Source organism: Diceros bicornis, chromosome 20 (genome assembly GCF_020826845.1).
Source record: "Diceros bicornis minor isolate mBicDic1 chromosome 20, mDicBic1.mat.cur, whole genome shotgun sequence".
NCBI lineage: Eukaryota > Metazoa > Chordata > Mammalia > Perissodactyla > Rhinocerotidae > Diceros > Diceros bicornis.
In genome coordinates, this window is record NC_080759.1 from 39,187,086 (window position 1) to 39,202,673 (window position 15,588).

Consider the following 15,588-nt stretch of genomic DNA (forward strand, 5'->3'; position numbering starts at 1 on the left):
TGCTAATATTTACCATGGTTACTGTGAACTGGTGAAAGTGAAACCATCAGACTTTTCAAGGACATTTGACACTGGCTCTGATCTCGCACTAACTCCTGGAGATTAAAATAACACTGTGATGCACTAGTCAGAATAGAGGCTTATGAAGAGCAGATAGTCAACGGAGTGTGTCTATCTCATAGGAGACCCACCGGGCACCTAAATCCACCCTGTGACTATCTTCTGACTTCCAAAATGCATAATTGGATCACACGTAATCAGCAACTGATCCAAATGCCCAGGTGGTTCCCTGCCCCGTGGAAATGGCATTGTTATGATAGGAAAAGCCAAGTGGAAACCCCTACTCGTAACTCCACCCAAAACAACACCGTATTCCTAGAGGAATTACAGAGATTAATGCCACCATCAAACACTTAAAAAAATGCTGGAGTTCAGGGAGCTGGCCCTGTGGCATACTGGTTAAGTTCATGTGTTCCACTTTGATGACCCGGAGTTCGTGGGTTCAGGGGTTTGGATCCTGGGTGCAGACCTACACACCACTCATCAAGCCATGCTGTGGAGGCATCCCACATAAAAAATAGATGAATATTGGCTTGATTGTTAGCTCAGGGCTGTTAGCTCAGGGCCAATCTTCCTCACAAAAAAGAAAAAAATGCTAGAGTTGATTCCTACAACAGCTAATGCAACTTACCTGATTGCCTGTGCAGAGGACAAATATGGATGACAATTATGAAATTGGATTATTGAAAATATAATCATGCAGGGGCTCCAATTGTATCTCTTGATCCAGATGTAGTTTCAATGCTGGAGTAAATCAGTATATAAGCTGGCAATTTATAGGCAGTGGTAGATGTGGAAAATACTCTTTTTTTCTACACTTCTTAGCAAAGAATATAAGAAGTAGTTTGCTTCCAGTTGGCAGAGCAAGAAATATATCTGTACTATGCTAGCACAGGGTTATATCAACTGTTAAGCTTTCTATCATAGTCAAATCTGTGATGATCTGAAACACCTCTCAATTCAAAAAGTTGTCATGTTTATCCATTACTTTATGATGCAATGATTTTGAATCTGGTGAACAGGAAGTATCAGCTCCTCTAGAGATTTCCCTAAGACACATGCATGCCAGAGTTTGACAAATACAACCCACAAAATTCAGTGGCCTGCCACCTTGGTGAAATTTCTAGAGGGTCCACCTCATGGGTAATGTTGAAATATCCCTTCTAAGTTGAAGGGCAAGTTGCTGCCTCTGGCACCTCCTGCTATTAAGAAAAGTTATAGCATTGTATGGGCTTCTTTAGATTTGGGATGCCACATATATTTCATTTGACTGTATCTGAGTATCCTGAAACACTACCAGTTTTGATTGGGACCAAGAATAAGTCTCTGCAAAAAGTCCATCTGCTAAGAAAGCTGCTCTGCTACTTCTTCCATATGACTCAACAGATCCAATTTTGCTTTAAGTGTCTGTGGCAGACAGGAATATTGTATGGAACATTTTGCAGGCTGGTATACATGATTCACAGAACAGAGCTTTGGAATTTTAGAGTAAAGCTATGCAGTGTCTACATGTAATTTTCCGTATGAGAAATCACTTCTTTTTGCTAGAGTGCCTTAGTATAGATTAAGTGCTTTAACACGGAGCAACCAGTTATCATGAAGCCTGAGATGCTCATCATGAACGGGGCTTATCTCAAGAAAACCAGTTGCTACTAATAAAAGACAAGAATGCAAAAATTCAACTTTACAAATTTCTATACAGGATGAAGGTTGAATTATGCAAAGAATACTTTAAACTTATTTGATTAAAGTAAAATAATATTTATATTGAAATTCATATGAATGAGTCTTAGGCAACTTATAGAATTTATCATAGGAGTAAAATTGCTTTTGGAGCAGAACAAGTACCTCAAGGAGGAGAAACAAAGATGAAGATAGCAGAAGCCACCATAATGGCGGTAGCCTTCACCTACAAGGCACCCAGCTCCTGAGCTGTGTCCTTTCCCAGTAAAGCCGGCCCCCTGACAGCTCTGCCCCTCCCCTAACCCCCTCCCTTCAAAAAAAGATTTTTAGTTTGTTTGTTTTAGTTTGAGTTTTTTGTTGAATTAAGTCAACAAATGACAAATGGTCTGAATTGAAATAATAAATATTAAATTGACTTTAAAGGGATTTTTATTTGTCCTCTAGTCTTTGGGAATTCTAGAACTTGGGGTAATGATGCCAAAGATTCCAGTTAAGTCAATTTGCAGTCTTGTGTTTGGTTATGATTTCCCTCCTTATGCTCAAATCTTAAATAATTGTTCGCTGCATACAATCAGAGTTGTTAGTGGCAATTGGAGAGTAATGCAAAAGACACTTTTCTACAATAGTGGCAGGATATCAGCAGTTGCAAACAATAAGCCTCAATTTTGGTGATTTCAGATTGAGTTGGAAACAATTTTTCAGCAAGAATAGAACTCCTTTGGAAATTTAAAAAAATATATTTATAATATATTTCATATTTTTATTTATTTACAACAATGGTGGTAGTTGTAATAATATAAACAATGATAATGATTGCCAACATTACTGGATACTTTATCTGATCCAGGTATTGTTGAAATGCTTTACCTGGATTATCATTGAATTATCACTATAGTATATGAGGTAAGAACTGTTGTTCCTTCTGTTTTCAGTAAAGAATTTGAGTCACCAAAAAATTAAGAAACTTGCCAAAGATCAAACTTCTTATAAACAAAAGTCACAGGATGTCAGAGTAGGTAGACTTGGCTCGTAACCACTACACTAGTACTCTCTCCATTCACAGAATGGGGGCGGGGGAAATGTAGCATTTCATTTATATATTAGTTGACAGAGTAATTCTAGAACACCAAGCTTCTTTGGGTTATGAATGTTAGTTATATTTGTATTTATTTCCTAATTTTTATTAAGATTATTTTCCATTTTATTTATGTGAGACATAACTATATCATGAAATAAATATCCCTAGAAGTGTATTTCTCATGCTGTCAATGCATCGCGAAGTCACGTACTTATGACTGATTAAAACTGAACAAGTACCATTATGTAAACAGATAAGTTTCATCCTCCATAGGACTGGTGATTTAGGAAATACTTTTCACAATAAGTTAAGAAGACTGTAGAAATATCACTTCACCATAAATGAAACAAAAGAATCAATTCATTACACAGAAAATGGGTAATGTGGAAATTGGATTCTGTGACAACTCATTGAACAAACAACCATGAGCAACCACAATAAAATGTAATTTCCTTTATCTTAAATTCTTTAAAGTTAGCAGTTAAAGCTGGATTCTCATATATGCCATTCCATATAGTTTATCTTTCAAGCAGATGATTTTATGTGTCAAATATCTGTAGCAGGGATAATTCATGAGCTGAGATTTTAGTGGTGAAGAAATCAATGGAACATGACACTGCTGTTTCTTTTCTTCAAACTCATAACTGCACAATGTTAATTTTTTTTCAGTTTTGTGTGCCCTCATGTAGCAGCAGGAAAACATAATATAATCAAGACAGCAGGGAGCATCTCTCTACAACTAGAATGAATTTACATTTGTCCATTATGTAAATGATTCTTCACCATTTTCCTATTTGAAATAGAGGCAGAGTGAATTTCCATGTGCACTTATGAGAATGTTTTCAAAATCTTTATACAATGATACAATAATACTCATTTTTCCATTAATATTAAGATAAGTTCCTGGTGTCTTTCTTTCAGAAATAACAAATCGATCAAGTTTGTTGTTGTTTTTCATATTTATCTTGTATATAATTTAACCTACAAAGCTAAGTCTGCTAATAGATTTATTACATAAACTGGAATCAGTTATGATTATGGCGATTATAGTTTTAATAGTTGGTGGTCATTAAATATTTTTTTAACAATTTGTAAATCTGAATTTTTCACCTAAAAAGGCACCAATACTATTTATTAAATAATAACAAAAATAAAATAAAAATATCATATCTATATTCTGATATCCTCAATCAAGTTCTAGAAATTTATCAAATAGAAAGTTTCCAGACTCTACAATTTTTGAATTATGTCTCTCTAGTTTTTTTCTTCTGTATTATAAGTAGAGGGAATGAATCTTGCTGCAAGTATGAAAAATATTTTCAATCCCAAAGTTAAAGTTCAATTTAAAATAAATGCCTTCCTATGTATTTCATTTAATCGTCAACTTTACTTTTGACTCAATGAATGCCATATAGTTTTTATTCCTGAAATTTAGTTCACTTTATAGCAGCTGCACAAATAGTCACTCACTCAGTCAGTACAATTAATAACAGATGGCAGGCAAGTAGTAAAAGTGTTCAAACCATTTATTTTCTTTAGTGCAGACTCTTGGGGCAGTTTGCTATGGCGCAGGTTTCTCACAAGTAAGCAAGTTTCTGTCGAGTAACGTGTGACTTTTTTTCTGAGAGTAATTGTCCAAAGACTAGTCTAATCTCAAGCTTCCTTTCTTCTCGCTGAATGCTTCTCCCAAATTGCTCATCTAATTTTATGGCTTCAACTGTCACCTTCGTGGTGACAACCCTCATATTTACAACCAGTTCTCTAACTCTTTGCTTCTCTAGTTATGTATTCAAAGCTACTTTCAAAATATTTACACTTTAATTTTCTCCCAACCACACAAATTTAATAGTCATTAAAAAAATAGCTATCTTCCTTCTGTCCTTGTGCCTCTTCTTTCCTTAGACTTTTCTCTTGCATCTATACATCATATTCAGTATGCCCTCTCCCCAGGTTTGAAGGCTTCAATTCCTTCTGCAAGGTCCACTTACTCCCAGCATCTTCAGTTGGCTCTACTCTGAGCTCCTGTTTCTGCTTTAATTCGTTGTACAAAATGCCATTATTTTGTAGTGCTTTTGTCATCGAGCTAAATCTCTTAGGAATCTAGGACTTTTCTGTAACTGACAGACTGAGTTGTTTTCAGAGTCATGCTTATTTCTTAACTATACAAACCAACACCTCTAATTAAGTCATTTTACTACTTCTCCCCTTTGTATCTCCCTCTATACATACACACACACACACACACACACACACACACACACTTTACTTATATTGGCAACTGTTCCTTTCCTCATTTTATGCCTCACATGGACAACCCTTTCTGATATGCTCAACTAATTCAAATCACATAATTTACCCTAAAGCCTGCCTCAGAATTTTCTTACAAATTCCCAATTTCTTATGCTTAATCTTCCAATACTTTGATACTCTCTTTTTATAACTTTGACCATTGTGCGATGCATGGTGACCTGGAATTTCAGGGAAATTTCCAGAGGGAATTTCCATGGGAGTGTAGATAATCTCTCTCACTCTAGTCTTAATTAAATACATTGACATTATTCTAACACAACGACACTGTTTAAAAATCTGTTTTCTTATTTATAAATCAGTTAGATAAAATAGTGGAGGTTGTAAAAAACAATTGTGATAAAATGATATAAATTTCAAGATTTCTATGGGGACAAGATGCAAAAATGTAATTCAGAAGAGAAACATGAAGGTAAATTCTGTAGAAATTCTCTAAGTTTAAATATAACAGCAGTTTTTCACTTTGCTTCAAAATGACACGAGCATGGTTTAAAGCAAACCTCTTTAAATTTTTGATGTTTTAAATTTGTGAATGCATTATCCACTCCAATTTGTGTTTAATTAACGAATCTTTTGGTGTTTGTCTTTTTTCTGAGACATGGGCAGTATGCAAGCATTACTTGTTGCACAATTTTGCCTCCATGCCACTAGATTTAATAATTTAACAACTAGAAGCCCCTTACATAATCAAGTATATGAAGCAGAGAGAGCAGCCTCACAATGGCTCTTCTGCTCTCTCTCTGCTCCTAGTGGATCACCTGTTGGAGGTAGGTGCATTCCTACCACAAAGACAGGATCTCTTTGGACCTATTTTATATTTCTTAATGATTGCCAGTGAGGATCAGTGGAGTGCAAAGAAGAGAGTGTAAGGTTGGTTGTCAGAAATATCATTCATCTGTGGAATACAGATTGGATGGGAAAGAAAAGGAACTGATGGATTAGAAACTAGGTTAGATTGAGGAAATCAAGTTTGAGACAGATATATTTACGTGAGATTTACTGGACAGTGCTCTTAGTAACAACTTCCATAAAGGAGTGAAGGAAACAGTGAGAGTTTGAACTCAGATGTAGTTGAAATAGAGGCTTCATTCAATCCTGTTATAAGCTCTAGAATTTGGATAGCCAAATAGACTGCAAGACCTAGATAAAAATTTGCAATAATGACATAGAGAATATTGGGAAAAAAAGGAAAGATTGAGGAGAGAATAGTGAAAGACTATAAAACTAATCAAATGAAAATGAAAAATGAATGAAAAATCATAAATATGAAAAAATAAATTAAAAATCATAAACTAAATCTTGGCAGAGCACAAGAGGAAATATAGGATACAATTTTGTGTACTGCAATACATTTGGGCATTTCCATATAATAAAAACTTATTTTCATACTAACATACAATTTCATGTTGTAAAGCCTTCTAAATAACCATCAACAAGACAAAAGGACATATTTTTAATAGATTAACTTATAATTTTTGAAGCCTGGATTTAGGAACAGTAAAGTAAATTTTGGGTTCTGATAAACTCAACAGATCATCAGGATATTTAAGAAGATGAAAAATTATTCATTGTAGTCATGAATTAAATTAATCAATACATAAAATATTTGCTATGCCATTAATAACTCTCAATCACAACTAAAGTTTTCAGGCAGTATAGACTTTTTCCTTTCTTATTTTCCCTATTTTGCAACTTTTCACTCTTCTTCAGGTTTTCATATTTATTCTCTTACTTCCTTTCACCTGCCTCTTTATTTTTCTTTTCTTTTTTTCGTGAGGAAGATTAGCCCTGAGCTAACATCTGCTGCCAATCCTCCTCTTTTTGCTGAGGAAGATTGGCCCTGGGCTAACATCTGTGCCCCTCTTCTTCCATTTTATATGTGGGACGCCTGCCACAGCATGGCTGATAAGCAGTGCCTAGGTCTGCGCCCAGGATGCGAACCTGTGAACCCTAGGCTGAAGCAGAGCGAGCGAACTTAACCACTATGCCACCGGGCCAGCCCCATATCTGCCTCTTTTTCATGTTTATTATTGAAGTTAGATTTATGGGAGTCAAATGAACATACAGTTATGTGTGGCTTAACGATGTAAATACATTCTGAGAAATTCATCATTAGGCGATTTCGTAGTTGTACAAACATCGTAGAGTATATTTACACAAACCTAGATGGTATAGCCTACTACACACCTAGGCTACGTGGTACTAATCTTATGACACCACTATTGTATATGCAGTTGTTGACCAAATTGTCATTATGGGGTGCATAACTGTATTAAAAACTACTACATTTAGTAATACTGACTCCTCAGAAAATATGAAACAAAGGCCAAATATTGTTAAGTAATAAGTAGGTGGAAACTCAAGAACAAATAATATTTAATACAAGATTATAATCAAATTTGTAAATATGTAAATAGTATTAGAGACTAGATTTATCTGCCAGTTTTTTTATATCGGCAGAAAAGTGATAGTCAACCAATATAGGAAAACAAACAAATGACATTCCACATACTGTCTGCACTTTCAATATTTGCAAATATATCTGACATAGTAAACACTTAATGAAATGAACACTGGGATAAGGAATGGAGCTGGAGCAGATAGTCGTAACACCCTGCTGGTAAATGAAATTACTCTCCTCCTAAATCTAAGAATAATTCAGTTTTTCTAAAAGATGTAGTTTTGTTGTTTTTGTTGATGTTATGCTTTGTAGGAGGAGAATGAGATGTCAATTTTGGAGCAATTGAGAAGAAGGAATGATGTAAAAATAAAATCAGACAAGGCTAATTCCAGAACGGATTTTCAAAATTGCCTGAGAGAAATAATCTATATTGTCAAAAATCAGAATAGTGATTTCCTTTGGGAGTAGCTACTAAAAGCAAGGGTGAAGGAGTCTTCTAACTAAAATGTTCAACAAAGTTGGTATACACAGTTTTTAATGCTTCAAGCATACTTGAAATAACTTTTTAAATGAAGAATACATATTATGGAAATAGCACACAAATAGCTACAAAAACTAATCATGGCAATTAATATCTGTATTTGAATCTTGTGGTAGGGAAGATTCTAAGGTATGCCCCCAAGATTCCTGTCCTCTGGTGTAACTGACATGTAATCTACTTCCCTTGAGTGTGGGTGCAATCTGTGAATACGGTGAGATATCACTGCTGTGATTAGTTTACTAATAAGCTGGCTGTGTGTGATTCAAAAGGGAGATTATCCTGACCTAATTAGGTAAGTCTTTAAAAGAGGGGGAAGCATTAGAGATGGAAGAAGACAAATGAACTTGTTGCAAATTCCATGAATAGTCTGTTATAGAAATCAATTTAATGAAACCTATTTTGAGTTCAGGGATTTTTTTCTGTTTTTATTGCCTTTCTATTTTTTTAATCTAATTATTATTACTATAGATAAAATTATCTAATTTTATTCATTTCAACTCTTACCTTGACTACTTTCTTCCTTCTACTTTCTTTGGATTTCTTTTTTGAGCATCTTAAGGGAAAAGTTTGAGTCATTGTTTTCATTAAGGGAAAAGTTTGAGTCATTGTTTTCATATCTCTTTTCTGTCTCAGTATAAGGCATTCAAGTCACACTTCTCAAGACTGCTTTAGCAGTACTGAACAGTTTTCATTGACTGTTTTAATTTTCACTCAATTAAAATATTTTCTATTTTCGTCATGAGTTTTTTTTGTCCCAAGTGTTATCTGGAAGTGAATTGTTTAGTTTCCATACACTTGAATATTTTAACATATCCGTTTTTGTGGATTACTAATTTAATTATGTTATTTAAATGGAATCATACAACATGTAGTATTTTGTGAATGTCTTTTTAAATCTAGTATAAATTTTTCAAAGTTCCTCTATATTGTAACATGTAACAATCCTTAATTCCTTCTTATAGATAAATAATATTCCATTGTATGGATATGCCACATTTTATTTGCCCATTCACCAGTTGATGGACATTTGGCTTGTTTCTACTTTTTGGCTTTTATAAACGATGCTGCTAGGAAAATGTGAATATAAGTTTTGGTGGACATATGTTTTTATTATTCATAGAGGTATACCTATGAAAAATACTGAGGAGGGGAATTTCTGGGTCATATGGTGACTCTATGTTTAATATTTTGAGAAACAGCCAAACTATTTTCCATACAGACTACAGCATTTTACATTGCTATCATCACTTTGTCAATATCCTTGAAAACAGGTGTTATGCTGCTGTCCTTTTGATTTGCGTTATCCTAGTGGATGTTAAGTAGTATCTCATTGTGATTTTTATTTGCATTTCCATGATGGCTGATGATGGTGAGCATCTTTGCATGTTTTTTGTCTACTGTATATCTACTTTGTAATATTGGCTAAGGTCTTTTGTCCATTTTGAAATTTGGTGATCTTTTGTTATTGGGTTGTAATACTTCTTTATGTAGTCTACTACACATCCCTTATCAAATATTTGATTTGCAAATATTGTGCACTGTATTGTCATTTTCTTGATGGTGTTCTTTGCAGCATAAGTTTATAATGTTTATGACATTATCTATTATTTCTGTGGTTGCTTGTGCTGTTGGTGACATGTCTAAGAAACCATCGCCTAACTCAAGTCCGTGAAGATTTATTCCTACATTTTTTTCTAAAAGTTTTATATTTTAGCTCTTACATTTATTCAATGATCAATTTTGAGTTAATTTTGGTTATGCCGTGAGGAAGTGATTCAACTACATCTATTGCATGTGAATATCTTTTATGAGTACTTTTTATTGTAATGACTGTTCCTTCCCTAATGAATTGTTTTGGCAACCTTGTCAAGCATAAATTGACCATAAATGTAAAAGTTTATTTCTGGACTCTGAATTGTATTCCATGCACCTACTTGTATATCCTTATGCTAGTACCAAATAGCCTAGATTATTGCAGCTTTGGTTTAAGTTTTGAAATCAGCAAGTGTTAGTCCTCCAGCGTTGATTACCTTTTTTCAAAATCCTATGTCTATTCTATACCCTTTGCACTTCGTATGAGTTTTAGGATCACCTTTTCGATTTCTGGAAATAAAATCCAGCTTGAATTTTGATAGGAATTGCATTGAATCTATAAATCTATTTGAGTACTGCCGTGTAACAATAAACATGGGATGTGCACAAATATGGGATGGTCTTTTCATTTATGTATATCTTCTCCGATTAAGTTCAACAATATTTTGCAGTTTTCTGTCCATAAGTCTTGCATTTTTTCTGAAGAATTTTATTCTTTTTCATTTTGTCATAAATGTATTTGTTCCTAATCCAGGACGTAAAACACTCAGTCTTTCACCAATAACTTTGATATTAGCTGTGAGTTTTTCATAGGTATCCTTTAACAAGATGAGGAATTTCACTTCTATTCTTAGCTTTTTGAGTGCTTTTATCATGAAAGAGCATTGAATTTTGGAAAATGCTTTTCTTGTGTGTTTATTGAGACGATGATGTTCTGTGTGTCATTTAATGTTTTATTATAGTGTGTTACATTGATAATTTTCACGTATTAAATTGACAATGCACTCTTTGGATGAAGCCCGGCTGGTCATATACAACTTATATGTTATTGGATTCATTTTGCTAGTATTTTTGAGGATTCTTTGTCTATATTCATTAGGAATATTGGTCTGTAAATTGTTCCTATAATGTCCTTGTACTAGAAGGAAAATAGCCACCTGTCTTATTTCTATGGCAAGAAATTTTTTTTCACACTAATTCATGAACATATTCTGTCTTTATCACGATACACAGAAATAAAGCAAATTTATGTTAATACAGAAAAATTAATAACCATCATCATGAGGTGTTTCTTTTGAATGGAAGAAAAGCATGTAATTTCTATGTGAAGATGCACATTTAAAAAGAAAATTACCAAGTCTTGTTTTATGGTGTTTTTTAAAAAGATTTTTCTCCTTTATTGTTGTTATTTTAATCCAATAAATTTAAGATGTATATGTGGGGTAGCGTTTACGTCTCATGTGTGGTTGGTCCATAAACATTATTTAAAATATGCAAGACATTATATTAAGGTATTATTTCCTAACCTCTCAACCAAAGTTTATAAATACCTGATTCTGGCATTCTGTACATTGTAATATAAATGAGCATGGGGTATAATAGCAAGCTCTTAACATAACTGATCATTAACACTCGAGACTGTTTTATGTTGGAGGGAATAAAAAGAAAAGTTGACTATCACTGAATGGAAAACAGAAGCATGATTATGCTCAGAAAATAAAGGCAGTAAATGGTTCATTTGCTCTCTTTCCATTTGCAGAATTGTAATAAAAATGCCAACTAGATTGATATTTAGGCAAACAGTACATTGCAATAAAGTTAAGATTACTAGAGGAGATACATTAATACACAGCATTCTTCTCCGAGTCTGCTTGTCTATTTCAATGTCAAGAGTACTTGGGTATTTTAATTTCAGTTATGGATACTCATTTAGCTCCTGATGCAAAGAGAGCTCTCTTTTCCATAAAATAAATGTTAACACTTCTAAGTTATTTCATTATACCATGCTTTCTTAGATTTTAATCTTAATATTAAAAAAATCACAACATTTGGAAGAAGTTACAGTCCCGTACATCATACAAAGTACCGAATGCCTTCCTGTTTACACGTTATTAAGCTGCTGTAACAGCAGCTGTATAGGATTTAGCACGACATATGGTGTTGATTCTTTCTCTTTTTTAATGAAAATCTGATTTATAAATCTCTTGCAACAAACTGGTGATGAGATGTTTAGCAAAGCTAAAACACAGATTACTTGATATTTAAGAATGCCACACTTTTTTCCTGTGAACAAAAGGGCGATGGAGTTATGAAGGTATGTTAAAAGAAGAGAGGAAATAAAATGGAAAGAAAGAACTAGAAAAAAATGTAGAATTTCAAGGTAATAGCAAATACCTCCTAAAATGAGTCTCATAAAATAATAAATTTATTTTTATAGGTTAAATAATTATTTAAGTAGTAATCTTAGATTTTTCTAAAAATTTAAAAGTAGTAATAGGGCATAATGGGGGTATTTTGTGTGTTTTATTGATGGAAAGTAGGGAAGTAGTACAGCAGATATTTCAGGATGTGTAAGAATACTAAGTAAGACATTTCAAATAAATGTTTTTAATATGAACTATATCTTTTTCAATACAGAAAAAATGTGTTGTCAATTAAAATAAAATGAAAAGTGTCGTACAGACTCTGGGTATACATTTTCCAAGAAAAAACCCTGATGAAGCTTGCATTTCTTACTCATCAACTCCTATTTTTCTCTTCCTATGACATTTATTCTTTCTACAAATTAACCAGGGACCTGATGTGGTTCCAATCCCCTCCCATGTAAGAAAAGATTCTGACTAAAATATTTTTCTTAGGTTTTTGAAGATTCCCTGTTATGATACCTGGGATCTTTCCACTTAAAAGAGGGCCCAATTAAAAGATCCTCCAATGAACATATATTTTATCAGTAAAAGCTCTAATAAGGGAGAAAATCATCTTTACGTCTAAAGTGATATAATGCAAGAGTTTTAAAAATGATAGGTTTTTCTTATATGTACATATGTGTAGAGAAACTTGATTTCCCATCTAATAAGTTTTAAACCTCCATTACCAACACAAAACTGATATTTTTATTACCAAAGATGCTATCATAAACTATATAGCAGCCTTTCTCACAGACAACACTTTCATCATCACCACTGGTGGTATGTTACTTTTCAATGTCATTTGTAGATTACAATTAGGAATTAGACATGTTTCTTCATATCCATTTACTTTATGCCAAGCATATATATGTTCTTTCAGTCTGAGTCCCAGAATATTTGGAATGACGGTTTCTGTTTTCAGACTAATCTTTTCTCTCTGTTGATCAAGAAACCTTTCCAGTCTCCACTTCCCCTTTATTCAGAGTTTAAGTCCCTATCCTCCAATTCCTGCCAAAGGAGGACCTCCATGTCCTGGAAGAATCTTCTTCACCCTAATTTAGATGTGTCAAAACATATCTGAATACTAGAGTGAGCATCATTTGGCCACAAGCTGGTAACTCCTCTACATATAAGACTAATGAAACCAATATCAGACTCCTAAGAAATAAAACACTTAGAGCTGGCAAAGAAGAAAGAATTTTTTTAAAAAGAAAAATAGTAGCTAATATCTATTATTGAGTAGTGTATTTTGATTTATTTTATTTATAATAAACAACACAGATCTTATTAAGCCAAGTAATACAGCTTGTAAGATATTTGTAGGTGTTTCTAATAGAATTCATGGTACATGGAAATGGCCAATGGCTATCATTGTTCTGGCTATCACTACCATTATGCCATTATCATTGAACACAAATAATTTACGATTGTCTATTGACCTGTCTAGAAAAGAAAATAGTATCAAGGAAAACAATAGATCACCAGACAGGAAATTAATTAAATTAAATTTTGGCAGTAGGCTCTCAGAGGCAGCAAAGAAATTCTGTTTATGATATAAAACAAACATACTTAACATTTTTCTCATTTATAGTATCTATTTAGCTCTATCACATGAGATACCTCCCCCAAATTTTCCATTCTCCCAACTCCTATTCCCAATTTCTACAAACATGAGTTCTACAACCCAGCTTGGCAGGTACATTTATGCCTTTCTTTTTCTTCTTCCTTTCTCACAACGTTTTAGTTTTCTAGTTTAGTTGTCTGTAATTCCAGAATAATTTGAGTTATTCGACTTTCTCTGAATTTCATTTTAGTGCATCTCAACAGGCTAACACTGAGTAGACTCAAAGAATCTAACTTTTAAATCCAATACTGGATAAAATTCTGTGAACGCTTGTGTGTGAATTTTTTTGCCCCTGACATAGTTGCTGTCAATATTACTTTTTCTGTTTCCATACCTTTGCACTGAGTTTGACCTGTTGCAGTGACAAACACTATCAGGTATTCTAGATTGCATAGGCTCTAAAGACTCCTTAACACGCACCTTTGGGGGACTAACTATTGGAACTATCCTCAAATCGACCCAGCTGAGGCCAGAATTTTCTGATAAATAAAATGCTATTCATTTTATAACTCAATTTAAAAAAAAAATAATGGGAGGAAGCAGTAAAGGTTCTCAATTCCAGAGGTTGAGAAAGCTTGGGAAGAGAGGGCTGAGAAGTTCTGTTAATTTTGTCCAGCACAGCAAGACTGCTTTACCTAGCAATACCACTTGTTTCATTTTCATGGCTGTCCTAGGCACTGAAGCTCTGGCTTCTGTGTCTATGACCCTCCCCTCCAACCCCAGTCACTTGTTGACACCTCAGTCCTCTCCACTTGGGTCTAGATTCCAAGGTTGGACCAGTCTAGATGGGACTTCTCTCACTTGAATATGAAAGTGATGATTATTCTTACGAAATGTTGGATTTAACTGAGGGTACAAGAAGACGCCGCCACTGGGAGAATCAAGTGTTTGGCCACAGTTCAGGATTTATGGTAGAAAAATACTCAGTAGCTGTCCGAATTGTAATGGGTGGAGTGACTGGTTGCTGTGCAGGATTTTTGTTGCAGAAAGTTGGAGAACTTAGAGCAACTGCAGTAGGCTGTGGTTTTCTTCTTATTCAGACTTTCAGTCACAGTGGCTGTGTACAGATCAACTGGGAGAGTTGAAAAAGATATAAACAAAGCAAGAAGACATGATTAAGAAATGAGCAAATAAAGCAGCACTTGAAATCAACAATATAATTGAAGAAGCAGTAAAATTTATCAAACAGAACATTGCGATATCCAGTGGATTTGTGGGAGACTATTTGCTAGGGCTTTCATCTTAAGGATGTGAATGTTCTGTCATGGTGGATTCAACTGTGAGGAAAGAAGTGGCTGTGTCTCAACAACACAAGCCACCAGATTCTCCAGGGGGAGAAGAAACAACAGACTGGGCAAAACCAAACACACAACTTAACATTTTGCCTTCTGAAGTTTGGCAAACTAGTATCTCTGTCAAACAACCTACATGGTATGTGTAGAATAGTATTTCAGAGCAAAACACGACTTTCATTATTTTTAAAAATTTACTTCTATTTGAAAATTAGCCTATAAAATATCCCTATTGGATGTAGATATGAAGAAATAGAAAATCTGTTGAGTTTATTCCCCAGTGAAATATTACCCTCTTTCTATTTAATGAAGATATTCTTCATTGTGCTTTATAATATAGTGCCAATAATTTAAAATTTGTATTATAACTTCAACGTTAGGGATGACTCTTTTTTTAGATATATTTGCAATAAACTGAAAAACTGTAGTGCCCTTTTGTGGAAGGTCCTAGAAATCATAGAATTATTCAAGATATTCTTCTGATGTAAAATAATAATAATAGAGGAACAATCACTGCCTTTCCAAGTTCTCCAAGAGGATGTGCCCTGATTTAAAAGTTGTTTTCTTAAATTTATTGTGACATAGATGGTGACATATTTGG

The 15,588-nt window shown here is 33.9% G+C and overlaps 1 pseudogene; it reads left to right on the forward strand.

Annotated features, from left to right (window-relative positions):
* Positions 1–14,480: 14,480 nt before the first annotated feature.
* LOC131418944 (FUN14 domain-containing protein 1-like) lies at positions 14,481–14,941 on the forward strand (annotated as a pseudogene).
* Positions 14,942–15,588: the final 647 nt, after the last annotated feature.